This window comes from Oncorhynchus nerka, linkage group LG21 (assembly GCF_034236695.1).
Source record: "Oncorhynchus nerka isolate Pitt River linkage group LG21, Oner_Uvic_2.0, whole genome shotgun sequence".
NCBI classification, from domain to species: Eukaryota; Metazoa; Chordata; class Actinopteri; order Salmoniformes; family Salmonidae; genus Oncorhynchus; species Oncorhynchus nerka.
The window spans coordinates 25,797,189-25,802,422 of NC_088416.1; positions in this window are offsets into that span (position 1 = coordinate 25,797,189).

Consider the following 5,234-nt stretch of genomic DNA (forward strand, 5'->3'; position numbering starts at 1 on the left):
CGAGCGTTCAAAAAACATACTGCCGCGGTGTAGAAGAACTGGAAAGGGGGGGCCTGAACTAGAGAGAGAGGGATGATGTGCATTCTCTTCAAATATTCTATATTGTAGCTTTCTCTACCCAGACGACAATATATATATATATATATTTATCACATGTATTGATGATAATAAAGACAACCGGATCAAACCTTCTAAACAAATCAAAAGCCTAGAATGATAATGTTACATCTATACCGTTATTTGGAAATCCTTTGGCAGAAAAGGGTCAAATGAAAAAATGTATAAGCGATATTCTTACAGAGATAAACATAACATTTGTACGGAGAGGAGCAATGCCGCATGTAAAAGCAGATGATGTGGCAATAAGAGACAGTCGACCACCTGTCTCTATACAAATGCTATTTACAATATTTTCACAAGAACTGTTGCCAAGGAACTGTTTTGAGAATATAGATTCAAAAAGGCAAGTAATAATTTAATGTGGTTGTCCTTTCCCCCTGTTCTTTTATGTATACGGCTGGCACAGAATAATGAAGAATGGAGTTATTGTGTTTGCCTGCTGCCACTGTACTGTAGTTAGTTCACTTTGAAAATGTCTGTCAAACATCAATATCAACACACGGGGAATATGAACGTGGACTGCAGCTTATCTACCTTGAAGGTCACACAAGAAGAGAGCCAGAGAGAGGTCTATTATCACCATACCTCCACTACATTACAACAGGCAATGAATTATTGTATCTTATCATTTAATTCTATCAGCTCTGTCGGAGTTTACCAAAGAGAAATGCAGGGTGGTATGATATTACTCTTTAACTCTTCCAGCTCCCTTCTCACAGCTTGTAAAGAGATACAGATCAAAAGGTATGCCTGTGATTGTATTCCTCCACCTGACCAAAGGAGAGAAATGCTTAGACAAAAGATCATGCATGTGTCTTTCAACTTGCTATTTGAATCTTTTGCCCCCTTTAAGAAATACACAAGGGAGTGAGAATGAACATTTATTATTACTGGAATGTATATTTGCAAGGGCAATATGTGTTTTGACTGTGTATTCACATGTTGTGTGTTGATCTAGACCTGCAAACTAGCTGCACACACCTGCAAACAATCAGGTCTGTAATCTCAAGGCTTTATTGTACTGAGATCAAAGGCCATTGGAATGCAGAAAGCTATTACTGGTCTTGATGGTTTGATTAGATTAGATCATTCAAAAAGTACAGAGAATGACTGTACATATTTTTCAACTACATTATATTTTAGGGGGGGTTTACACCTGAACTGAATGAGCCAACACAAATCTGGCATATGTGCAGCCCTTCAGGAATTGGAGGTCCTGGTGTTGTGTAAAATGATCAGAGTAAACCACATCTTGCTGTATACTAAGTTACACCCAGTGTTGTTGTAACCTGGTTGAGGTTAGATATAACTAACTGTATGTGCTTCAAGGCACATTTTATTAAAGAGATTATTCGGGCCTGCACTGCAATCTCATTGGATAATGCTGGGCAGGCCTCTTCCTAGCTGTGACTCAATGCGAGGGGCTAGCGCTCATTGGCTAGAACTCTAATTGGTAGTGGGCTGGCCCACGTGGAGGGAAATGTACAGTTGAAGTCGGAAGTTTACATACACTTAGGTTGGAGTCATTAAAACTTGTTTTTCAACCACTCCACAAATTTCTTGTTAACAAACTATAGTTTTGGCAAGTCGGTTAGGACATCTACTTTGTGCATGACACAAGTGATTTTTCCAACAATTGTTTACATACAGATTATTTCATTTATAACTCACTGTATCACAATTCCAGTGGGTCAGAAGTTTACATACACTAAGTTGACTGTGCCTTTAAACAACTTGGAAAATTCCAGAAAATAATGTCATGGCTTTAGAAGCTTCTGATAATTTACATCATTTGAGTCAATTGGAGGTGTACATGTGAATGTACAGTGGGGCAAAAAAGTATTTAGTCAGCCATCAATTGTGCAAGTTCTCCCACTTAAAAATATGAGAGAGGCCTGTAATTTTCATCATAGGTACACTTCAACTATGACAGACAAAATGAGAAAAGGAAATCCAGAAAATCACATTGTAGGATTTTTTATGAATTTATTTGCAAATTATGGTGGAAAATAAGTATTTGGTCACCTACAAACACGCAAGATTTCTGGCTCTCACAGACCTGTAACTTCTTCTTTAAGAGGCTCCTCTGTCCTCCACTCGTTACCTGTATTAATGGCACCTGTTTGAACTTGTTATCAGTATAAAATACACCTGTCCACAGCCTCAAACAGTCACACTCCAAACTCCACTATGTCCAAGACCAAAGAGCTGTCAAAGGACACCAGAAGAAATCAACTGTGGGAGCAATTATTAGGAAATGGAAGACATACGCCACTGATAATCTCCCTCGATCTGGGGCTCCACGCAAGATCTCACCCCGTGGGGTCAAAATGATCACAAGAACGGTGAGCAAAAATCCCAGAACCACACGGCGGGATCTAGTGAATGACCTGCAGAGAGCTGGGACAAAAGTAACAAAGCCTACCATCAGTAACACACTACGCCGCCAGGGACTCAAATCCTGCAGTGCCAGACATGTCCCCCTAATTAAGCCAGTACATGTCCAGGCCCGTCTGAAATTTGCTAGAGAGCATTTGGATGATCCAGAAGAAGATTGGAAGAATGTCATATGGTCAGATGAAACCAAAATATAACTTTTTGGAAAAAACTCAACTCGTCGTGTTTGGAGGACAAAGAATGCTGAGTTTCATCCAAAGAACACCATACCTACTGTGAAGCATGGGGGTGGAAACATCATGCTTTGGGGCTGTTTTTCTGCAAAGGGACCAGGACGACTGATCCGTATAAAGGAAAGAATGAATGGGGCCATATATCGTGAGATTTTGAGTGAAAACCTCCTTCCATCAGCAAGGGCAAGATGAAACGTGGCTGGGTCTTTCAGCATGACAATGCTCCCAAACACACCGCCCGGGCAACGAAGGAGAGGCTTCGTAAGACGCATTTCAAGGTCCTGGAGTGGCCTAGCCAGTCTCCAGATCTCAACCCCATAGAAAATCTTTGGAGGGAGTTGAAAGTCTGTGTTGCCCAGCAACAGCCCCAAAACATCACTGCTCTAGAGGAGATCTGCATGGAGGATTGGGCCAAAATACCAGCAACAGTGTGTGAAAACCTTGTGAAGACTTACAGAAAACGTTTGACCTCTGTCATTGCCAACAAAGGGTATATAACAAATTATTGAGATAAACTTTTGTTATTGACCAAATACTTATTTTCCACCACAATTTGCAAATAAATACATTTAAAATCCTATAACGTGGTTTTCTAGAGAAAAAAAATCTAATTTTGTCTGTCATAGTTTAAGTGTACCTAGGCCTGTAATTTTCATCATATCTCATCTTTTTAAGTGGGAGAACTTGCACAATTGGTGGCTGACTAAATACTTTTTTGCCCCACTGTATTTCAAGCCTACCTTCAAACTCACTACCTCTTTGTTTGGCATCATGGGAAAATCAAAAGAAATCAGCCACAAAAAATTGTAGACCTCCACAAGTCTGGTTCATCCTTTGCAGCAATTTCCAAATGCCTAAAGGTACCACGTTCATCTGTACAAACAATAGTACGCAAGTATAAACACCATGGGACCACGCAGCTGTCATACCGCTCAGGAAGGAGACGCGTTCTGTCTCCTAGAGATGTATGTACTTTGGTGTGAAAAGTGCAAATCAATCCCAGAACAACAGCAAAGGACCTTGTGAAGATGCTGGAGGAAACAGGTACAAAAGTATCTATAGCCACAGTAAAACAAGTCCTATAGCAACATAACCTGAAAGGCCGCTCAGCATGGAAGAAGCCACTGCTCAAAAACCTCCATAAAAAAGCCAGACTACGGTTTGCATCTGCACATGAGGACAAAGATCATACTTTTTGGAGAAATGTCCTCTGGTCTGATGAAACAAAAATAGAACTGTTTGGCCATAATGACATCCTTGTTTGGAGGAAAAAGGGGGAGGCTTGCAAGCCAAAGAACACCATCCCAACCATGAAGCACAGGGGTGGCAGCATCATGTTGTGGGGGTGCTTTGCTGCAGGAGGGACTGGTGCACTTCACAAAATAGATGGCATCGTGAGGGAGGAAAATTGTGTGGATATATTGAAGCAACATCTCAAGACATCAGTCAGGAAGTCTTGGTCGCAAATGGGTCTTCCAAATGAACAATGACCCCAAGCATACTTGCAAAATGGCTTAATGACAACAAAGTCAAGGTATTGGAGTGGCCATCATAAAGCCCTGACCTCAATCCTATAGAACATTTGTGGGCAGAACTGAAAAAGCGTGTGCGAGCAAGGAGGTCTACAAACCTGACTCAGTTACACCAGCTCTGTCAGGAGGAATGGGCCAAAATTCACCCAACTTATTGTGGGAAGCTTGTGGAAGGCTACCCGAAACGTTTGACCCAAGTTAAACAATTTAAAGGCAATGGTACCAAATACCAATTGAGTGTATGTAAACTTCTGACCCACTGGGAATGTGATGAAAGAAATAAAAGCTGAACTAAATCATTCTCTATTATTATGCTGACATTTCACATTCTTAAAATAAAGTGGTCATCCTAACTGACCTAAGACAGGGAGTTTTTACTCTGATTAAATGTCAGGAACTGTGAAACTGAGTTGAAATGTATTTGGCTAAGGTGTATGTAAATTTCTGACTTCAACTGTAATTTCTATTCAATTAATGACACATTTGTCAACCAAAAATAATTATTTTGAAAAAAAAAATCTCATTGGTCTGAATTTTTGTGTACACTTACAAAAAACAAAACAAAACATGTGTTTTGACCTTGCTCAGGCTATTTGCTGGTATTTCACAAGTTATCTTTTCTTGTTCATAAACTCTTTTACCTCCAATGGCAAAAAAATGTAACAACAGTTAGGTGTGTGTCATGTACTGTAAATGATCCACTTTATATGATTGGCCTGGAGCCATCTTCTTCTGAGAATTCAGTGACCTCATCCTTTTTTTATTTGACTCTTCTTATCAGGTCAATACATTTTTTTATTGTTTTTTAAAGTAAGATGGACAAATACGAAAGACTGAGAAATAAATCTTATGAAGGGTCAATTCTTGTTATATTCTTTTGAGGATTGTCTTTGAAGTGCAGATTTTATGCCACCATGGTATGTTTCAATATACACCACTGTGCAATACAAAT